This window comes from Euprymna scolopes, chromosome 32 (assembly GCF_053919585.1).
Source record: "Euprymna scolopes isolate OS-2025 chromosome 32, ASM5391958v1, whole genome shotgun sequence".
NCBI classification, from domain to species: domain Eukaryota; kingdom Metazoa; phylum Mollusca; class Cephalopoda; order Sepiida; family Sepiolidae; genus Euprymna; species Euprymna scolopes.
Window position 1 is genome coordinate 72,433,576 of NC_136513.1, and position 24,817 is coordinate 72,458,392.

Below are 24,817 nucleotides of genomic sequence, written 5' to 3' on the forward strand. Positions count from 1 at the left end.
ATGAACGTATTTTAAAATCATTGTATATCATTTCAGTTTGCTGGTCTTCGTCTCTCAAGTATGATTATTTTTTCTTCTGGACGTAAGCAAACCTTAGTGAATTACCATAATTATAATATATGAATCTTATATATATATATATATATATATATATATATATATATATATTTAGCTGAAAAAGAAAAAAGTAAATGAAATTGGAAATTACTCTGATGAAATAATTTTAAATATAATAATAAAGAATCACTAAAGACAAATAAAAATATAATCGGTACATTACGTGCTTTAAAATTCTTAATTTGTTTAATTAGTGAATATTTTAACATAAAACAAGCCTAAGTTTTTTTTTATGTTTTAAAATAATTTTCTTTTTATCATTTCATAATTTAAAATGATAACTTAAAAACTCCAGGAGAATTTTCTTATATAGAAAACTTAAATTTGATAATTTTTCCATTGGGAAACCATATGAGTGTACTTAAAAGATGATTTTATTATTATTTTACTACACAGAAAATCATAATCACGTGTACTTCAATTTATCTTCACCAATTAAAATTTTATCGCATTTTAAGAGATTTTCTTAATTTATAAAAAACTTGAAAACTAGTCTCAGGACAGGTAAAATTGATTCTCTCTTGAACAGAACCGTTTTTCCCCACTTTTATGCCCATTTACAAAGATTAAACTCGAGATATGATATTAAACCTTGTTCATAGAATTTTTATAATCCAACTTTTATCAAAATTCTTTAAATGATTTTATTTTAAAAAATGTCTAAAATTTTTAAGGTTTTAAGAAGAAATGAAAATTCTATCTTGCTTACCTGGTATCTAATGACCATGGATCAAATTCAATGTAAGATGAAATTTTTGAATTTTTAAACGAAACGTTGTGCCCATACGCTCTCCATAAACCCTTTAAAATACTCCAAAGAAACTGAAACTAAATATAGTACATATTACCCACTCTTTTGCCTAGTAGCTATATTCATAATGTTCAGCTAATTAGTTTAGGAGTGAATCCTATACATAGAAATATATGCACATACACAACTTTATCTGAGTAGAGAAGAGATATGAATGAATTAAAAACTAATATAGAAGCGAACATATAAATTTTTTTCTTGAGATTTTCACAAAGAAACAACTTTTAAATAAAAAACACTATGCTGGTGTTAGTTCCTTCCTTCCCACCGCAGGAAAATCTAACCCAAGATCGGAAGGTGGGAGAAAGTCAAACTAGCGTCCTTGAAGGAGGAGCAGTCCGGCCTAATAAAAATTGCCTGGACAACCCTATCGGCATTCCCCAGTAGGATCGCTTCAAATAGTAAGCAATAAACTTATTCCACCTGAAATACAGAAGGCAACAGCCTAGGAGGGTGGACCTCCTAGAACTGCACATGAAATCAGCTATTCCTGGGAATAGCTGGGAAAACAGGGAACAGGGGAAAAGCCATTTCAAAAATGACTTGTACTCTGTTGGTTTTGAAATCGCGGTCAGTGATTCTAATAAAACTATCTAAGAAAACAAAAAGCAAATTTTTGTTGAAAAAATAGATAATTGTTATGAAACTTTAAATATTGCACAATAAGTTGGTTTGAATTCCAAAGTTTTAACTAAAAAAAAAGAAAAGAAAAAAAAACATTAAAAGTGTGTCCATTATAATTAAAAAAAAATCTTTGCCGGCAAGTATATAGGTATTTATTAAAATACAGTTTTATTTCTTTAAATAAATATATCTTTCTATATCAAGAATAAACAAGTGAAGCCTGCATGGTTCCCTGTGAGTGCACAGTGAACGAGGCATTAAAAATTCATTAAGTCCAGCATTGCCCCCACCTCCCATTTAGCCCCAAAAGTCCCCAGCGGATGTCAAATCCTGATGAAGATGAACAAACGGTGCAGCTTTAGGCCTTAACATATGTAAATCTGAGTTCTGCATCATGCAAAAAAAAAAGAAATGATTAAGTCCACCATTTGCGCCCTCCTCTCATTTAGACCCCAAAGTCCCCAAGGCTTTAACATATTTAAATTTGAGTTCAGCACCATGCAAAACTGCTGAATAGACATACACAGAAAATTTTGGACAAATATAGTAAAATAGTTCCAAAAATGAAGTGTTTTTATTAGCCCTAAAAGAGGCCCTAGGACACACCCTAGAGTTATCGCAAAGTATAGACAAACAAAATTATGTAGAAATCAGTTAGTTACAACTTTTCAGAAAGTTTTATAAAAATCCAAGGCATCAATTTTTTTTAATAAGCACAAAAGTGTCAATTTTAGCCATTTTAACTCAAAAGGCACCCCTAGAGGAGCAACCAGAGTTTTCCCGGAAAATCTGTTCTGTTACTTTTTTTGCTCATATCATGTTTAATGTTTGTGCAAAAGTTTTAAAAATTCCAAGGTGTAGTTATTGAGAAAAGTGCGGACAGACAAACGGACAAGGGTGACTTTACAGGTTTTGTCGGGAGACTAAAAATTCTGTTCTAGGAGAATATTAGTTGTTTGTTGCTGTTGCAACTGCACCCACCCTAGTTGGATTGAGCCGTTTTTTTCCCCTGGATTGCACCATGTCCTAAATCTCAGCAGTCCTGAGCAAGTTCACACAAGATGGTTAACAAATCTTTGTTGAAGACCATTAATTGTGCACTTCCATTAGACTAAAGAACAAGCATACATTACCATTCATAAAGAAAATTAGCTAGTTTTTAATGAGATTCCTCCCGGCTAAGTATCAACCAAATAAAACGCATGATTAAAAGTAATGAATTAAACAGATATTTGACTAATAAAAACTCGTATATATGATTGGATGATCAGTTTATCACTTTATAATTGTATAAAAAGCAATGTTCTAAAAAGAAAAAAGAAAAATTGAATGAGGTTGAGATTAATTAATTATTGTTGGCGGCTACAAATGGATTTTCCTTCTTGTTTAATGACAAGTAAAGAAATTGTCACTAACATCTAATATATAAAGAAAAGTTGGACAGATTTTAAAATTGGATCTAAATAGTAGGTAACCTGACAAATCAAACTTGTGGATTCAATGTTCCAGAAGTAGACAACAAAATAGAAAGACATTCAATGTTTATTGATTGAAATACTTAATTCGTCACATCGATATTGTGAGATTTCAACCAATTAAAAAGAGTCAACCTAGGTGTCAAGCACCTGTTGGCATTGGCTACATAAGAACTCAAACATAACCCTTGTTTGTCCTAACACAAACTCCATTTTGCTATATCTCAAACACAAAACATGATCTATTCCATATATAGTGTCAGCTAGTTTTTTAAACTCATTCAAATTCCACACACATACGGACAGAATTTTGATTGTTCTATCAAGTGATAAATAAAATTGATATAACTATTACTTCTAACAATACATTATCCTTTACAAACTTTGCATCTGACTCACCAATTTTCATGTTATATAATATATATAGTAGTATATAATGTATTTTGCTACAATTTCATGAATGATTAGTATGGGCAAGACGACTAGTAATATTAAATACTTTTAAAATAACCATCCAAAAATAAAAATAAAATAAAGGCAATATTTTTAAACTGAAGAATATAATAGGGGTCGTTTGCCATACAACTAAAGATTTTTCCATAGAAGTTTAAAAATGTGCAAACAAATGAAAATTAAGAAAATTAAAATACATCTTGGTCAACAAGAAATATCTAGTTAGTAATCATATACAATAACTAGACGCTTTAGCCTGTTAAAAAAAAATGGGTAAAAGTTATGGGCCGTTGATTTAAATTGGGTGCTTTATGCTCAAATGATCGTATATGGTAAAATTTGTGCTTATTTTTGCAGTAAATACTAATATCTATCAAATCCTCATTGTGCATCGAATGGATGGCATAATATTCAGTTCGCTGTACATTATAACAAAGGTTCATACAACATTTCAGTCGGATAGGCCCAGTAGTTTCAGAGAAGAAATGGAATGGACAGATAGAAAAAAATATTTAATATAGATATAATGTGGCCCGGTGTTGTCTGAAATATTTGTGCAATCCAAGAAACTCCTGCTCCCACCACTGGACCATATATTACTGTTTTTATTCTTATTTAAATTTTCAAGTTATAAATTATTTTTTGTTACTATTTATGGATGCCCAGTGTCAACATAAACGCTAGAGTATTACTGTAAAACCCCAACTAAGAAATAAAAAAAGCAAACAAACTTGAAAATGCCAAATTGAATAATTGTATTAGGTATATTTTAAACGATGACTTAATATTCAAGTAAGGTTTTATTCAGTTAATAAAAAAAGAAAACTTTGCTATAATCACGTGGCATGAACATCTTTCATAACGTAAGCAATGTTAGAGCATGAAAGAAAGGGAAATGCATAGTGAATGAAAAAGTAATTCAGTGAAATGAAGAGTTTTAAATAATAACTAGACTACCCGTAACCCGTTGGGTCAGTATGTTATATGAGCTATGGAATTAATGTATGAGCGTGACACTTGTGACGTAAAGAAAATAATTTTTTGTGACATAACAAACATTTCTATGGACGTATATTGAAACGAAAAAAGAATATAGATAGATTTCTATGAGTCATTATGTTTATAATTGTTTATTTTTGAAAAAAAAAAAAACTTACAGCCATTGAATTATAAGTGGTGTGCCATACTTACAGGTAAATGTGCACTGAACAGATACCATAATACTTAAAATTAAATTTTGATATATCTTAATTTTAGTGAACCCCCCCCCACAAAAAAAAAAACAACTGGGACGCTGAAGACGTACACAGTAAAACAATACATTGTAAAATGCTCTTATGGGTGTCAACGGGTTAAAGTAGATTTATTTGTGAGAAAATTGCGTTAAAATAACTTAAACGTAATACAGAAATGAACCATGTAAAAAATGCAGAAAGTATTAACAATTGTTTATTTGGAAAATTTAAACGCGAAAAAAAAAAAAAAAAAAAAAAAGACCCAAACAATTGGGACGCTGAAAACGTACACAGTAAAACAATACGTTGTAAAATTCTCTTATGGTTGTGAACGGGTTTAAGTAAATTTATTTGTAAGAAAATTGTGTTAAGTTAAAATAACTTAAACGTAATACGGAAAAGAACGACGTAAAAAAACAAAAAAAAAAAACAAGTATTAACAATTGTTTATTTGGATAATTTAAACGCGAAAAAAATGGGACGCTGAAAACGTACATAGTAAAACAATACATTGTCAACAGGTCAAAGTTGATTTATTTGTAAGAAAATTGCGACAGTATACTTGTAATACAGAATAGTTGCAAAACATCCTCACTTTTCCCATGTTAAATAATAACTTTAAATAATAACGTTAATATTTCAGTGCGCAGGTCAAATTCTGCAAAAGTGGCGATTTGTATTTATTTGTTTACGCTGTTATAGGTTTAAGTCTATATAAGCATGCTCAACCGGAAGTCGTAAACCAGATGTTGGGTTACAACGCCCGTTACAAGGTCATTTGAGTTTTATAATTATATAGATAGATTGAACCATTGTTCACTAAACAGCAAGAAAAAAAAATGACAGTGCTTCTTCCTTAAGAAAAGTAAGACTAAAACTATAAACTTACATTTTTTACCCGTTGTCACGGTTTTACTAAAAATGATATACGATCAATGTACGACTAATTGCCACTGCTGCTGATTAAAGCAATTTCAACGCAGGCGATTGACTGGATCTGTAATAAACAATAAAACAAATTTACTCAGAAGTTTTGAGAGGTTATTTTTGGCAAATATCTTTTTAAGTCCATACCTAAATAAAATATTTGTTAAAAGAAAATTCCCGATTTTTATCAAATTTTCCCTCTTACACAGGGGATCTACCGAGTCTGTTAGCGCAAAAAATGTTATTAAAATAAACAATAAAACGACTTAATTCACAGTCGTGATGAGTTTTGGCAAATCCTTAAGGACGGGGACCTTTTTTTCAACCCAGTGTGCTACTTTTTATTTTTTATTTTTGTAAAAAAAGTTTATTTCTTTATTATTGAAATAAAAAATAAAACGAATTTAGCCAGTCACAACTTTCAGCCGAGAGGGTTTTTTCTTTTGCAAATTAAATTTTACAAGTGACCTTTTTCTTTAAAATTTGAATTTTGTAACACAAAAACCACGTAACACTCGAATATATTTGTAAGCTTATTTTTATTTTTTTAAATTAAACTTGAAACTGTCGAAGTTGCTTTGACTAATTGAACTCTTAACGACTGAGAATTTTTTTTCCAATACAGTGTGCCATGTTTCAGTCTAATGATTTAATTAGAAGTACATAAAATCATGTTTAATTTTTAGTCATGCATAATAAAATCAAGACATGACTAATCTCTAAAAAAAAAATAAGCTCGTTTATTTTTTTAAAAAGATTTTTAACGAAAAAAAAAAAAAATCTTTTTTAAAGTGGTACACAGTATTGGAAAAAAATAATTGTTTCAATCTTTAAGGAGTTCATTATGTAAATAAATACTGATGTATCTATTTACTTTCTGCCTTTAGAGAATATTTCTTTTTAATTAATTTCTTTTGTGTAAATACTTTTTATATGAATCTAAAAATATATTTGCAAAAAAAAAAAAAAAAAAAAAAACCCTCTCAACTGAAATTTGTGAGTAAATTCATTTTGTTTATTTAATAATACCACAACAGATTTTTGCAATACTTTGTGTGCTGATAAACTCAGTAGTTTATTCATGTCGAAGTTGCTTTAATAGCAAATCAACAGCAGGAGCAATAATCGTACATTTTTAGTAAAGCGCCTGATGTACGACTAAAATTCGGCACAACTAAATTGTTTGATTTGTCTCCTGCTGATTCAAGCAACTTTACACGGTGTTTCTATATGACAACAGCAGTCAGTTGTACATTGATCAGACAAAATTTTGGTAGTACATTTTTAGTAAAACCTTTCCATTGTCATCCCAAAATCTCAAATCAATTTATATAACAAAGCTGAATGTAATGTATGGAGGACCATATGTGTAAAAAAATAACTAATGTTAATGTAATCTGTTAATTTCATGTTTTTTTTTTTTTTTAGTTGTCTTTAATGCGTATAAAGATGAATAGAAATATGAAAATTATGACAAATACAAATTCGGTGTTTGCTTTCAGTTAAAAAAATAAAATGAAAGAATTAGCTGTGAACAGAAAAATGTCTAAGGCAGATGTGTTAATTTTTGTATCTTACTAAATGAATGACCGTGACATAATTGATGGTGATCGTAGTAAGGTGAAATGTCAATTTTCAGAAAAAAAAAAAAAAATATTTACTGGAATCTAGACAAAACTTGTTTTTTAAAAAAAACTGGATTAAAGAAAACAATTAATGGTAAGTGAGCGATTGCTAATTACAAAAGAATAGATTAGTGTAATTGAAATCACAAATAATTTGTTCTCTTTAAAAGAAGGGAGGTGCAATGACACTATGTGTGCATGTAAGTAAACAAAAGGATAATTTATCAGTTTATGGTTGTTATTCACAGTAAAATGTAAAATAAACTTATTTTGTATTAAAATAGTATTTATATCATTTTCTTGAGTAAAATAGCTGATACTGATTATTAATACTGAATTTTTTTAGCTTGTTTACTTAGAATGAGTATTTTTATGCCAAACTTCGAGTAAATGTGGTATTTTGGTGATTATTCCAATCTCTAACTGTGCATCGAATGAATACCATAATACATAATTCGCAGGTCCATACAAAATTTCAGCCAGATGAGCCCAGTAGTTTTCGCTAAAAAATGCAACATACAAAGAGAAATATAATATAGAAAACATGAAACTAAAATTAAACATGGCGGCTTTTTTTTTATCAAAATTAACTAGTTTTGTTATTAATTTAGCTCCCCACCCCTTCATAAAAAATTAAAGTACAAACCCCCAACCTCCTCATGTTAAGAACGGCTTCCAGAATAGACACTCCCAACCTCCCCATATTAAGAACAGCTTTCGGAATAGACAACCCCAACCATTGTCTACGAAATTTAAATGAGATTTTCGTAATCAGCATAGTCGAAAACTTAAGATAGTGGCTGTCAGGGTAAATGTATTGAATTTGTACGTGGCATCTATTGTTGCAAACCTACGGTACTTTTCGTCCAGAGGGGGATTTCTGCAATCAAAATATTATATATGGAGATAAAAGTTTGAAGACATTTTTATTTTATGCTGGCAAACTAAGAGTGATAACTTATCTCATTTTATTTTCAGATTTTCTGTCAATTTATTTTAAAATTTATTCACCAAGTGATCTTTACAAAAAAAAAAAAGAAAAAAAAAAGGAAAAAAAAATAGACATTTGTTTTGAAATGAAAATGAATATATTTGGCGTTTGTATATATTGATGATCTTTGAAACTAACATATTTCAGATGAAAACATTAACTGCTTACATGCTATGTCGAAATTAGTATAGATTCCAAAAATTATGAAAAATGATTTAATAAAAGATAAGCTAGATATTTTTAACAAAAATCGTCCACAATTACATTCTATTTAAAAATGATGGACCCCTAATTTAAGTCAATTTAAGTGAAAGGAAATAAGTCAGTTTGTCATACTGAATTGGTCGCATAACTCTTCCACATTGAAACATATGATAGAACTCAATAATTTGATAAATTCTATTTTTACTTGTAATTATTTTTTGACTGTATCATTTTTTGTAATGTTTTTTAATTTATGCTAATTTCAACATGGCACATAAGTACATAAAAATGTTTTTAAATGAAATGTGTTTGTTTAAAAAGATCAATAATTTACACAAGCAGAATATTTTTCTGAAAAAACATAGCAAATCACTAAAAATGCAATTTCACTACCTATTGAAATTTAATATTTTGGAGAAATCAAAAATAAAATAAATAAATAAAGGTCAGATTATGGATGTCCTTGCACCAAAAAGGAATATATTGTGGATCATATATTCACTCCAGTTAGAATTAAAGATTTTTATTTTGCTTGTACTAAAACAAAGAAATATAGAAACAAAGCCTATTTCGCATTTTTTCTAGGTATAATAGTTGCAAATGTATGCAAAATATTCCGGGAATTTGAACAAACAAATAATATATAGATAGATGTCAATGGGAATGTCGTAGGTGTAATTGTTAGTCAACAAGTACCATATGCAAAAGGTCTTTCTTGGAAGGAAGCCATTTGCAATATGACAATAATGAGACTAAAGCCGCCTTCAGGACTGTAAAAGAGTAATAAAGAACGTGAGAGAGTTGTATGCACAGTCCGTCAAGTCCAAAGTAATTGAGCAGCGACTTGTTCCCAAGTTTTGGCAAATAACAAACACGGTTCTGAATAGTAGTGTGTGCTCTATTCCAACCATCATCAATGGACCTGAGGTAATCTCGTCAGCATCGGACAAAGCCAAACTCTTTGCCAACAACTTTGCAGCTAATTCTATCCTATGCAATCAGGGCTGCCAACCTCCCACATATTTCCTCCTGTGTCTGAAAACACGCTATGTGACATAAATATCTGTGTGTGATGTTGCCAAGCTAATCAAAAACCTCGATTCCAGTAAAGCAACTGGCCCTGACTGCATTCCTATTATAGTGCTGGAAAAAAAGTTTCAACCAGAACTAGCTCCCATACTTACAAAGCTGTTTAGGCATTGACTTGAGGAGACTTGCTTCCCAACAATTTGGAAAACCTCATCAGTATGTCCGTATTTAAAAATTCAAGTGATCGGCCATCTCCTTCTCAATACAGACTAATAACTCTCTTGTGCATCATAAGTTGCTGGAATCGGTGTTAAATTAGCATTACAAGCGTATGTTGTATTTTTGTGGACATCGGCAATAATACATACCTAATGTGCTTCAACAAGTCATATCTTTTTTATTTGTTGGTCAATTTAAAAAAAAATTACATTGATGAAAAGAGAATAAAATAATTCCAATGATATTAATTTATTTTTCTTTTATGCTCCAAGTTAAAAATGAAAAAACGGTAAAAAATAACGGCAGCAAAAAGGGAAACTTTTTTCAAGGTTTACATTTTATACATTATGTTTGGATACATATGCGCGGAGTGAAATTTGATTGGATATGGCTGAAATTTTACAGGCTATATAAACAAAGAAGTCCATTTCTACTGGTGTTTGATTTTTATTTTTACGACCACAGGAAGCAAAGTTACGACCGCGCAAACTTGACAAAGAATATTTCGAAATTGATAAATCTGCAAATATCATCCATTTTCATATAGATAATAGTTTCAGAATTATTTTCATGTATAATATGTAAATATTTGATAATTATTAATGCGGAAATTTCTTTAAAATTTTATCTTTTATAGAAATGAACAGAAAAATGGCTCGCTAAGCGCTAATGGTAACATAATGCGCTGAACTGACTAAAGCATTCTCTTAAAAATAGAAAATTGTTTTTACCTTGTTTCCACCTTAACATTTTTCTTTAAAATGACTAACTTTAAAGGTTTTCGGGTATGCTGAAAACGAATATCGCATTTAAATTTTCCGCAAATAAGTAGCTTTTCGGATATTAAGCAATGTCATTTCTTATGTTATTGTTGGTGGTCATCTTGGTATGTACGTTTCTGCATAGTTTCTCGGGGTTGTGTTTGCGCGCTCACCAAGATGGCCACCAGCGATAACATAAGAAATGACATTGCTTAATATCCGGAAAACTACTTATTTGCAAAAAATTTATATGCGATATTCGTTTTCAGCATACTCTAAAACCTATCAAAGTAATCATTTTAAATGTTAAGGTGGAAACAAGGTAACAAATTACTGTTTTATTTCTTTGTTTACATAGTTGAATTTTCAGTAAAACAACAGAATAGAAATGACAAAAATTACCATCAACTGGTGAATATATAGTTGTTGCTTATCAGGTCCCTGGTACTGTGAAAGTTACATCGAGGATTCATGTAGAGTACAATTTATGGTTGCATCTCAGAAAATAGGGGTATATTTTGGGCCAGATAGAGAGGATTTACAAAATTGAAAATTGGACTGGTCCCAAAATGCATAAGTTCTGGTCGACTATGGGAATTTCCATCTTTTACAGAAATCCAAAACTTATATGCAAAATTTTCTTCGATTTATTTCTGAGATTAATTCATATCTACTCAATTTTTTTTTTCTTTTAGGGGAGTAGTAAATACCGGCCATGAATGCTCTTTAGGCATTCAATGGCTACACCCAAGATTAAGCTCTCCTTTGGTGAGGAGCCAGGAAAATGCCTATTCACAATAAAGCTATATTTAAATACCACTATAAGGTTTAGTTTTCTTTCATGACAATAGCTTGAAAAATAAATAAATGGTGGCGAAATTACCGAATTTCTTGAAATGTTGAGGTTCGTAATTTAGCCCACTTTTTTCTAAAGAAATTTTGGCACTTGAAATTCTCATAACTTTTGAACTACTGATGGTATTTGCATAATTGAAACGGTTTTAAGCATCTTTTACATAGCTCTTTTCATGCAAGTTAATAAAATAACAATTACCTCCTCAGTGACATGCAATAATGGTTTCACTCTGCTAGATCTACAGCAGAAGTGCTAACAGTTATATCGCATAGGATTAGTGAATCTCTCAACAGAGGCTTCCTTTCTAGGGCAATTGCTCTTGACATATCAAAGGCATTTGATAGGGTATGGTATAAAAGTCTACTCCATAAAATCTCCAGTTACAGTATAGCTAGAAATATCTTTTCAATTATTAAATCATTTCTCTCTAATAGGTTCATAAGAGTAGTAGTTGATGGGTAGAAATCAAAGGCTCACAGTATTAATGCTAGAGTCCCCCAGGGGTCTACATCCTAGATCCAATTCTCTTCCTGATCTATATCAATGATTTCCCAAATCACATCCAAAGTTTATTTGTCGACATTTATGCTGACAACACTACTACCTATGGCAACACTTCAAATGCCGTAAATGACCAAGATCTGTCTGATTCTCTTTCCTCTGATCTTGAGAATGTGGTGCAATGGGGAAAGGGATGGTTGCTTAATTTTAATGCATCTTAAACCAAGCTTCTATTTTTCCATCATAAACACTCTGATCCCCGTCTGACATCACTTGACATAAATGGTTCTCTTCTTGGGGCGGCTCCATGTTTTGACAAGCTTTTGGGTCTGACTTTTACTCCTAATCTGAAATGAAACATCAAATCTGTTGCCAAGGTCACTGGAAAAATGGTGAGATCCTTCTACCACTCCAGTAGATATCTCATTGCTGATGTCAATAATGGTTCTATCTTTCCTTTTACTAATTGTATAAAATATTGATAAAAATTTAATTAAGACTTTTTCAACAGTAATTTTCTTAAATATGGCTGTTTGGTAGTAATAGTACTACACTAATTGATATCATTTTAGTAAAAAGATTTGGTATGGGGGGGCATTTTGCGTACATATGAAAACGGATAATTTTTTTTTCAGTAAAAACAATACAAAAATAAAAAAGACAAAAAAATGTCTTTCTTTAATGCATACTAGCGAGGAAGAGGGGAGCCTGACTGTCCGATCGTAAAATACGCTTAAATATGATATTTTAATTTGTCCAGATTATAGAGTTGTGATTTCAAAAATCACAAAAGGTATTTGGGTGCCATCAGCTACAATCAAAACCGAAAGCCAAACTGTAGCATTCAAAGCTGGTACTAACGTGACACACATGAACTGATTAAAAATAAACCAAGGTGAATGCACAAAACGTATAACGATTTTTTTCAATTTTGACCCTTATTTTAACTGGCTAAAACCCCATAAAAGAACCGTTCATAAAAAATCCAATCATTTGAAGCCCCTAGTGCTGCTTTGCGACTTTTAGTTTCAGTGGCGATAGAGTTTGAAAATATGGAGACAGACAGACATAGTAAGTTTTATATATTAGATTTCTAATAAAAAATGTTCTAGTTATACAAACATAGCGTACTATATATTCTGAATATGTTTTGGTTGTAGCCTTAATAAGCTTGATACCTTCAGGCCAAAAATAATCCCTTAGTTCATTCTTTCATATTATAGAAGGAAACAATTACTATTCATAAGGAGCACATAACTAAATTCATTTTTTTTTTTAAACATATCTGGATTACTATGAGGGTATTTCATTTTTCCTGTGAATTGCAATAAAAATATTAACACAAGTTTTTCCTTTGAATTTTTTCCTATAAAAAGGTGCTTGTTATAAGTTTAGTTTCACACACACATTAGCAGGTCGTCCGGCATTGCCCAGTCATAAAATACGCTTAAATATGATATTTTGATTAATGCAGATTTCGAATTTATTATTATATTATATTGGACCCAATATATAGTAATGACTTAAGTTTAAAAAAAAAAAAAAATGACTCGTGCCCACCACTGAGAATCGAAATCAAAGCGTTTAGATTACGATTTACTGTTTCCTTTGACATCAATACCCGAGCTATGAATATGTGTTTACTGCAAGGCTAAAAATTAAAACACGAACCAATAGCTATTACGTTATACATGCACATTCATAATGCTGTCGTTCGATCTTCACCTGGCAAATTCCATCTTTTTTTTATTTTCACACTTTTGCAGAGATTTTCCCCGGCTAAACCCCATATATAAAAAAGTTTTGCATGGGTTGGAATGCCCTATATAGTTTCATATCTGTAGACCAAAATCTGACAAGGGAGTTTGGTAGGCAAAATTATTTAAACACACACACACACACATACATATATATATATATATATATATATACACACACATAAATATATATAGAAAGAGGTTTGTGTTTACTATAACCTTTTTACCCAAATATTACGCAAATATAAATCATGTAGAATATCTGCATGGATATAATTGCACATAATAGTTAACTAAAGATATGTATATTAGTGATGAGACGATTCCGATATTTTCCCGATTCTGATACAATTATTAGTTCCGATTTTGTGTAAATCTCTTAATATTTAACAATAGAGTTGTTATTTTTCCCTAATCACTATAAAAACATGTTAAATGTGCATAAATTTTCTCAAACGGAAAAAAAAGCACTTGTAAGGCGGTGATCTATAGATTTTAGTTTAGCTGATAGTTTAAAATCCATAAATATTTATTATTTTATTATTACTACCAGCGGTGGAAGATTTTGTTTAAAAAAAAAAGATTGCAGGAATCGTTTTTGGCATCGGAAAATAAACACATTTTTCCAATTCTGATAATCCCAAAAGGTTCAATTTTTCTGATCTCCAATTCTGATTAACACACACACACATTATATATATCTATAATATAAAACTGAACGTCTGTGTGTGTGTCTGGTCACGAATAGGCTCCTACATGGTTGACTATTATAGAAAACTAATCACATATAATGATAGATGTATCGAGACACAGGAATGGGTATGCTTGATCTGGCATAATGATGATTCATTAAAATTGTGGGGTCTGTGTACGCACATGGCCCACAAAGTATGCAAATAAAAAATTTAAAAATTAAAAAAAAAAAAACGCTTACAAGTGTTTTTGATATAAATGTACATAATACTTTGATAAGTATATTTTAACTTAAATAGGGATGGTATAATAAAATTGTGGGGTCTGCATTCACGCATGGCCTCCATAGAATGGAAATAGGTACAAACTTTAATAAAGACTTTTCATATCTATCTGCGTAAATATACTTTGATAATTATGTTTCTGTTTGAAGAAATATAGTATAATAAAATTATGGGGTGTTCGTTCACGCCTGACCTCCATAGAATGAAAATATCTCACAAAGTTTAACAAGGTTTTTTTACATAGATCCACAGAATATTGTGATAAGTGTTTCAGTGTGAACAGGTATGGTATAATAAATTATAGGGTTTATTTATTTTATTTTTACTTTCATCATATTTTGCTTTGGTTTTGATATCCCCAAATTCAACTCAAATTTACAACCCTTCCTTTTCATAACCTATCATACTTTCATAAATCAGAGTCCATTTTCTGTAAGCTGTTTTTGAAGCCAGTCAACGACGGGTACTTTTGCTAGTATATATATATATATATATATATATATATATATATAAAACAAAAATTTTGTTTTCAAGATATAGAAAGAGTTTAATAATGAAGGATAAAGTTAAACTAGACTTTTTGTTTGTTAAAAATGGGCAAAACTTATAGCTTGTCAACTTAGAGTGTTTTATGCTAAATTGATGGTAGAGTATGGTCCCCTTTTTTTTGCATTAAATACTTAACCTTAATCCTTAACTGTACATCGAACGGGTACCATAATACTTAGTCTGCTGCACCTTATAGCGAAAATATCAGTCAAATCAGCCCAGTAGTTTAAGAGAAAAAGTGGAACGGATAGACGAACATATTAAGGGAAACATTATATAGAGAAAATTATCAACATTTAGCTTTTTAGTTCAATTAGCAATGGCTAATCAAAGTTCTTCATCTACATTTTTGGGCTTGAAGCCAATTTTAACGGTATAATTGCAGATGCCAGTTTTAAATATATGAAAATCATTGTAAACATCAGAGGTTGTTTTCAAACAGGATACACGAGGAATCAATAATTACACTAGGAAACACACATTTGGATCAATTAGATCTGACACTTCTATTTAACTTGTGACCTCTCAATCAAAAGGAATTGATTCCAGTTTTTCTTTTTCTTTTTCTAGATATATCAATGTTTATACAGTATATCCTCAAAATCCCCCAAAAGTATAGCAAATTTTTGCACTTATTAGAAACATGTAACTCTAGAAGTTATAAAATCAAACAAATATATCGAGATCTATAGAAAAATAATTGTAAATGATTAAGTGTCCGTGACTGTGTGCATTGGATCTCCATAGAAATTCACAATTATTCAAATCAAAAACAAAAATTAGTAAAGAAATGGCAGCTATCAAACATCGTTTGATGTTTGCTTTTTTTTTTTTCACTCGTGAAAATAGAGGAAAATTGCTTGGTTAAGAGGGGGAGTAATCTATCTCCACCAATAAATGTATTGTGGGTGTACTGTATGCATATAATACTTATATATATATATATATATATATATATTCCAGTCTACAAACAAATTACTAACAATCTATACTTGGAGCACAATTACAACTGTTGTTTGATTTCATTTGGAAATTCATACACTGTGACAATATATGTTAAGGCGTTCTTCTTGCATAACTAAATATGATCAGTCTCTTTACTCTATACCATCCTTATCATCTAGAAATATTTTTTGTAGTATATATGATGAACAAACATATACTACACTACCCCTTTCCCCCCAAAAGGAGGTACTACCTGGGAGGATAGTCTTATGACAACAAAAGAGATACTACCCCACTAAAAAAAAAAAAAAAAAAAAAAAAAAAATTGACCATTGAAATATAGTAAATAGAAACACAAATATAAATTAGATGCTGACAAAAGACAGTCACTCTTTCTCTAAATGTTCAGAGACATTAAAAAATATTAGGGAGGAGTTGAAGGAGTAAAAGAAATACATAGCCGAGAGAGAAAATGTCTCACTGAGGATGCAATTGAAAATAAAGCCGTATATCAAAATTAATCCCTTTTCCTCCTCAGAGTAAAATTGTGCTATTAATTTTGCATTAGTGATTTACAATAATATTGTGGCGTTTGGATTTACACTGGACATCAATAATTTGAACACTGAAAATTATAGAAATTAATAAAAATCATGATCAGGTTCGAGATTAGGAGCAGGAATACATAAAGCGTCTCTTTCGTTTATGGACAACGTTAGACGTGTCTGGTACATATAAATAGCAAGTATTGTTAGCGACTGATGACTCAATGTTTTACTGGTAATGTCATCAAAAGCTCCTTAAAGGGAATTCGTATTAGAATTTCTTTTTAATTTGTAATCCACCAACTAAAGAATGCACGACTATTACAAATTAAATTATATATATATATATATTTCAACATTAACAATAATAACATACAAGCAACCCCCCCAAAAAAAAACACTAAAAAACAAACAAACACAAAAAACACAAAAAAACACACAAAAAAAACAAACAAACACAAAAAACAAACAAACAAACAAAAACAAACAAACAAACAAAAACAAACAAACAAACACAAAAACAAACAAACAAACACAAAAAACAAACAAACAAACACAAAAAACAAACAAACAAACACAAAAAACAAACAAACAAATACAAAAATAAACAAACACAAAAATAAACAAACAAACAAAAACAAAAAAAAAACAAACAAACAAAAACTTATATAAGCCATTCCTACTGCTAACAATACAGCAACATTCCCTCTTTCATACTACTAATATACAACCTCCAAAAGGTTTAAATCCAAGGGACTTCATAGTTTGACCATATACACCTGAAGGAGGTCAGAGGTTTACATGACTGAAATGTTGAGCAATAACACTCAAAATAAGAACAGTTGTCAAAAGAATCCAAATAATACGAATGATAGCGGGTTTTTTTTTTTGTTTTTTAAGAGTCGGTTAATTTTAAATTAACAGTATTTTCTTTAATTGCAGATTTGGCCACTAGCTTGGTTTGACAATTTATCATGAAGATATTGACACCCGAGCAGCGTTTGCAAATGATACAAGCAAATTACCGAGAAAAACATTTGCTGAATGAATAAGTTCACAAAATGAACCAGTCAACTGGACATATCTTTGGTTATATTTAACCCCAATAGATTTTTTTTTCTTTGTGGATATGTAAAGTCCCATGTGTATGCTGATAAACCAGACAATAGACCACCTAAAAGAAACCATTTAATGTGCTATTACAGAAATACAAACATTTATTTAATGTATAGAGTTTGTGGAAATTGGACTTCTAGCTTATGCCATATACACGCGAGAGAGGGTGCATATGCTTGGAATCATTTGAATTAAAAATGCCAAGAATTAATCTTTGGAATAAAATCACATATTTGTATAATAAAAATATTTTTCTGCAATTTATTTTAATTTATTTTAATTTAAAGTTCGCAACTTTAAAATATACCCTTTATAAACTTTCATAAATATTTTTTCAAAATCAAGTTATCTTTTAATTTTTTAGATAATCCAAGAACAAAAAAATAAAGCAAATTTTGCTTAAAAATACTTTCCAATAAAAATACCAATAAAAAAATTTGCAAATACATTCGTCATACTCACTTTCTCATGCAAATACTAACATTTTTTCCAAAAAATTTCAAATATCCTTCTTACTACATACAGATAGAAACTGACCTATCCAAATACTGTACCAACACCGCTCAAGAAGCAGTAATAAACTAGTGACATTATTATTGTTATCTATATATTAATACGATAGCGTGTGTGTTATTTTGTGTGTCACGCTTACATCTTTTTTTCTTCCGAGTGATTGTCGTTTAATTGCTATAACCTCCATGTCCTGTAATAAACAATTTTACCAATAATTCTTTGTAAATTTTGGTTTAAGTCCAAGCTGATGCATCCAAGTCACATGAATATTTTTTATTTTTGAAATCACAACTTTATAATATATAAGAATCGATAGAAAATGGAATCTATAATAATATATACGAAATCTGCATAAATTAAAGTATCATATTTAAGTATATTTTATGACTGAGCTACGCTATCTAGCTTAGATAAATACTTTTGTAGTTTTAACAAAAGAGCTACAATAATATCAAGGTGTCTCCATTTATGTTAAACATCCACAGAATGCGAACATCAATATATTACATAGGAGTCTGCTGTGGAATTTCCACAGGTCTCGCTAGTTAATAGTTATTAACATATTCCTTAAAAATGATTCCTAAGAGCATTGAACTCGGGTTTTTCTATCATTTAATCAGACAAGCTTTTCAAAATAAATGATTTTCTTAATTTCTTGGATTCTTTTAATATAAATTCAAAAGGTGTTATGTTCTATTCACAAACTGCATTTCACAATCTAACCTAAATTTTATAGCTTCCAACCAAAAACATAGCATGGCAGAAATGAGGCGCTTACCATAATTCGCTGTAGATTATTTTTCAAAAACCAATTTGCTTAAGGAGGCTGAGAGTGAGGTTGGGGGACAGAGGTAGCATATCAGTTAACAAGTTCAGCTTACAGATCTTTTTGCCAGTGGAAGGAATTGAATCCTTGGTATTTCATCAACCATCATTTTCATTAGCATTTTGGTAACTGATATGAAAAAAAAAAAAAGTTCGTGCCAATTTTCGATCACTCCATATTTAAATCATTTCCACTTGATTGCAATGAAGGTTATCATGTTAATAACAAGCAAGTTTTCATTTGATACACACACACAGTATATAGGTAGGTGTTCTGTTGAATAAGAAAGCACAGTTTCCGTGGTAGCTGATAGACGTTCTGTGTATGGAGGTGGTGGCTCAAGTGGCAGAGTTATCTGCTTCGCATAGAAGTGACTCGTGTTTAGAACTTTTGAAGTTTGAATATATCCTATCAAAGAACTCAAAACAGAGCAAAGCTCGAATCTAGGATTTCCAGGTTATAGTTTGTGTGAGCTGCACTGTTACGATGATTGAAAAACATAACTTAATAACTATATATAAATATAACTTAATGTCGGTGTATGTATGTTTGTGTGTTCCCTACAGAAAGGTTAGAGTATCTACTTAAAAATCTAAAAGGGTATTCTTATGCAGTAGAACCCCGGGATACGGTGACCCTAGGATACAGGTTTTTTTCAGGTTACGATGTGGAATATGTTTTTCCGGCTCTTGGTTATGACATTTGCCCAGTCTTATGTTGTTGCTTATGTTATTTGATTATATACATGTGTATTATACATTGTACTGTATTTTGTTACTAATTTTTAATGCCGTATCCTGGGGTTCTACTTTATAAAGTTTCTTGGGGAAGGCAAATGAAGATGGTACTGAATCGTTAAGTACACTCATAAGTAGGGCTAGAACAACAGCATATTCTTTTCATTGTTTTGACTCTCGAGTGTGTATCCATTGATATATTATATGCTTTTATATAGAGTGATGTGGTTCTCGATTGATTAACTGTGTCAGATATATACTCGAGGGTCAAAACAATGATAAGAATATTCTATTGTCATAGTCCTACTCATAAGGTGGTTATGAGAGCATAACCATAAAACAAAATACATTCTATTTTTATGAAATTTAAATCATACGTATAAAATTTTCTGAAGATGATAATCATTGATGTTGAATCAGTTACCATCTGAATATCTACACCACCCACACTTAAGTTACTCATGGAAACAAAAAAACCTTAAAACTTCAAATATGTATATCTGATTTGAATTAGATTTAAGCCATATTTATAAGTAGGGCTGTGACAATATTCTCTTTCAAATATGCTCTATATTCTTTTTATATGCCGGGAATATTCTTTAAGAATATGCTCGAGAATATGCTTTTTTTACACGGGAATGTTCTTTTTTTTAAAAAGAATATGCTTTTTTTGCATAGGAATATTCTTTTTAAAAAGAATATGCTGCTTTGAGACGGAATATTCTCTTTGGCTACCGTATATTTATTTTTATAAATCGCATATTTTCACTGTACTTCAAGCGAATATATTTATGCTAAGTACCTTAGATTTACGTTTGCAACAATATTAACCCTTTCGATTCCAATGGGCCGATATATCGGCCATGGGGATTTAAGGTAAAAGAAGACCTACAGATATTTCGGCCTTACAATAGTATTTTAATAGAACGGGTATAGTTGAGTAGTTGGTAATTTTGCAATGTTAGGGTCGAAAGGGTTATTTGTTTTTTTTATAAATTCTATTGATGATTTTGTAAAAGCTTCAGTTAATGCCAAAAACGTTTATTTTTATGCTATAAATACTTCTAACAATTAAACACTATCAAGCTTAAACAAATATTTTATTCATTGCATTTTATAATTAAATGCGTTTTTAAGTTCTCAAAATTGAAACTTCTGCGGTTGTCTGCTAAAACGGTCTTATACTGGGAAAAAACTCGTTCCACGTCGCATGAGACTACTGGGGCATATTTCAAGCTGGCCATTTCTTCGGCACTTAAAACTTTTAAATGATCTATGTCATTCAAATTTCCTTCATTTTCAAAAGCCTTCCCACTAATAAGTGCATCGAGACGTTTTAAAGTAGCAAAACCTTTGTTCTTTGAAATGACATTCTTCAGCTTTTTACGAAATTGGGAGTCATCCATCTCCTCAAGTGTCACTTCGACCTCTCTAATTAATTCAATAGATTTTGAAAGACTCAGCCCTTCAGTCTCCAACTTTGCAATATTTTTTGTTAAAATGGAAAAACTGTTGGCAATAAAGCCGAGATCAAATGGCAGTGATTCCTCATCCAACAGTTTTTTGGACTCCAATATACTTTGGGCCTCTGTTGAATCTAGAGACATTATGACAGGAGTAATTTCGGGCAAATGTTTGGCGTAATAATGCGCTGCATCTAACCACATAACCCATCTTGTTACAATGGGACTCGGTGGAAGGGGCACTCCTGGGGCTAGTTCCCTGAACTTTTCGATCCGATTGGGTGCTTTTAAAAATATACTTTTTACAGTTGAAATCAGTTTATTTACTTTTGGGTGCGCCTGCCTGACTAATTCCGCAACCCTGTGCAAGCCATGGGCCAAACAAGTAACGTGCACCATTTTCGGGTATAAAACCTGAAGAGCATTCATAGCTTTGGACATATATGCAGCTGCATCAGTGGTTACAAGGAGCACATTATTATAAAGGACTTGCTGCGGCCACAAAAACTGCAACGAATCGTTAAAAAAAGCAGCAATTATAGAATGATTAACTTTTGGCAGACATGCAATATTTCCCAAATAGCACTTGCTGCGTTCCTCTTCTACCCCAAGAATGCCAAACACAAAGCAAGCAATAAAACGCTGCTCTACATCAGTGGTTTCATCAATCGAGACCCACAGTTTCATTCCAGCAGCTTTTTCTCTGAGTGACTTCACTTTTGCTTCGTACACTTCACTAACGAAATATTTTCTTAGTGTAGTCTGATTTGGAATATTTCTATGTGTGTACCTATGAAGAAAGTTTTTGAACACATTATTGCTCAGTTTATGAAATGGAATATCCGCTGCAATCAACGCTTTGCATAAGTCAGCGTTGAACAAATTATTCGTACTGGCTCCTAAATCAGTTGCTGCAGTAGGAACTTCACCTAACGTTGCCGTGTAGGTCTTTTTTGCTAGATGTGCGTTGGTTTTTAAATGCTGCTTTATTAGAGATTTTTTACAACTTTTGATCTGTAAAAATAAAAATCAATTATTTAATGGTAATATATACATTTAAAGGAAGGGTGGAAAAAGTTATTTGAAGCCGATTAACATTTATTAATTAACGTAAAAAGTAGATAAAATAAATTGTAAATTTCAACGTTCAATCAAAGTTTAATACAGCTAGATTTACCGTTATAGAATTTCAAAAACAAAACTACTATAACAACGCCAATCTATTAGTCAACTATATTGCAAATTTTATGTATTAAAGTTTGTTCCTACCTGGATATTGCAGTATTTGCAGGTTAAGCAATTGCCAGTTAACTGGTAATCTTCAAATTCATTGGCATATCTTGCCATCCGTTCAGCAGGAGTGCTAATCATTTTCGGCATTTTTTGTTTAGTTTTTTTAGATCTTGTAAATTTGTCTTGGGTACTAACACGCTTTGAGTATCTACAAGGACGAGATGTCTGTACATATTTATATATATGCCTATAATATCACTCTTTTTCAACAGACCAAATTTTAGACTCTTTTTTATGTAAATTCACATCTGTTAGGGTTATACCACGTTTAATTCATCTAAAAAAATGAATAAATTAAAAACTCTTATCCAAATATTTTCTCTCAGCATATTTTTGGCAAAACAAAACTTATTCCATAAATATTTTGCATATTCTTTTTTAAAAAGCATATTCTTTATTTTAAGGAATATGCTTTTTATCAAAAGAATATTCTCTAACCCAATATATGTAAAGAATTGTTTTTTATTAAAGAATATTCTTGACATTGCCCTACTCATTAATGTATATACTGTTTATATACTGTGAACAATTGAACACTCTATGGAACTTAAATATTTTATTTATTGCATTTTATAATTAAATTAGTCTTTAAATTATCAAAATTAAAACTTCTTTGGTTGTCCACTAAAATAGCCTTATAATGAAAAAAAAAAACTCGTTCCAATCGTAGGAGATTACTGGACCATATTTAAACCTGGCTATTTTTTCGATATAAATTGTAGTTACAATCCTTTGGACACTACGGGGCCGATATATCGGCCCTGGAGACCTAGGGCAAAAAGGATACACGGATATTTCGTCCCTAATATAATCCTCTAATAGAATGGCTCTCATTAGGAACCAAAGGTTATTGTAAATTCACAACTACGAAGGTTTTACCATGTTTAATTTAATTTATATAAAAAAGAAAACTTCGTAACATTAAGACTCGAATGCAAATATTTATTTCAACATATTTTCGGCACAACTTATTCCATAAATATTTTGCATATTCTTTTTTTTAAGAGAATAGGCTTTTTGTTAAAGGAATATTCTTTAAAAAAAAGAATATTTTTTTTTTTTTTTTTCTTTTTTTACACAGTGATCACCACTTATCAAGGCCCGGAAGCCACTCAGGGATAAGGGTTATTGCAAGTACATCACGTTAGTGAGGAGATTTTATGAAGTGTTTAATTAGGGGGGCGGTTCATTAGGAATTTGTTAACATTAGACTTGAAGACATCCAAGTTGTAGTCCGGAGGGAAGCAGGCAGACGGAACAGAGTTCCACAGGCGTGCAGTTCTAAGAAAGAAGCTTTGCTCATGAAATCCGCGTTTTGATTTAGGCACAGATATAGAGTGGGGGAAATTTTTCACAGTGGATTCAGCTAGACGGGTGATTTTCGTGAAAGTTTGGCGAGGGGGGGCCAGGGATTGGAGTTCAGACGAGCACCTGCCATGAAAATAACGATAAAACAAGGATAGGCTCGCAACGTCTCTTCTGTGGGAGAGGGGTTGCAGGGTAGAGAAAAGGGCATCCCCCACTAAACCACGAAGTCTATTTTGTACTCTGTCAAGGCATGATAGGCTTTTTTTGTTTTTGTTAAAAGAATATTCTCTAACGAAATATATGCAAAGAATATTCTTTTGTAAAAGAATATGCTTGTCACAGCCCTATTTATAAGACACTAAATCAGAGTTTCCCAACATTTCAGCTTCCGGCTATATTGGGAGGCAGTACAAACAAAGAAAGTTATATGATATTATAAGCATAGTGAACACAGTATTGATCCTTGTTCAATCCTGAGCAATGTTATGTCTTCCTGCTAATATACATTGTGTGTAATAGAAATAAGTAGATTGCTCAATAATTTGCGCAAGAACATGGGTATTAAAAAAAAAAAATTTCAATGGACATTACTCATATCTTCAATCGATGTGATAAAAATCATTTATATTTGGTATCTTTAGTTTCATGGGTTTTCCATAAAAACCAAAGGTATCAATGGAAAAAAAATCAAACGAATCTACAGTGTACATTGAATAAAAACGAATATGATCTTACACAAGTGCTTAAGCAATTTGGTTATTTCTCATAGAAAACTAAAATAACACTACATACAGTAGATCACTCATGAGGATATAGCAATCAACTTAACAGGCTTCCCTGCTTTGCCCAATTGTAAGATATACTTAAATATATTTTAATTCATGCAGCTTACGTATTGCGACAATTCTTTATCAATTAGTATATAAACCGAATATATACTAGTGAAATCAAGACTAAAAA

General features: G+C 31.0%; 1 protein-coding gene across 9 annotated transcripts in view; it reads right to left on the minus strand.

The window, feature by feature from the left end:
* LOC145256434 (serine/threonine-protein kinase PAK mbt-like) overlaps positions 1 to 24,817 on the minus strand; it is a 253,669-nt gene that overhangs the window by 111,627 nt on the left and 117,225 nt on the right. The window contains exon 1 of one of the 9 annotated variants that reach the window (XM_080115333.1): positions 5,605 to 5,707. The exons of the other annotated variants lie outside the window; for them this stretch is intronic. The gene's annotated coding sequence lies outside the window, so the exon portion shown is untranslated. Of the gene's footprint in view, positions 1 to 5,604; positions 5,708 to 24,817 lie in introns of those variants that run through there. 9 annotated transcript variants of the gene reach the window in all.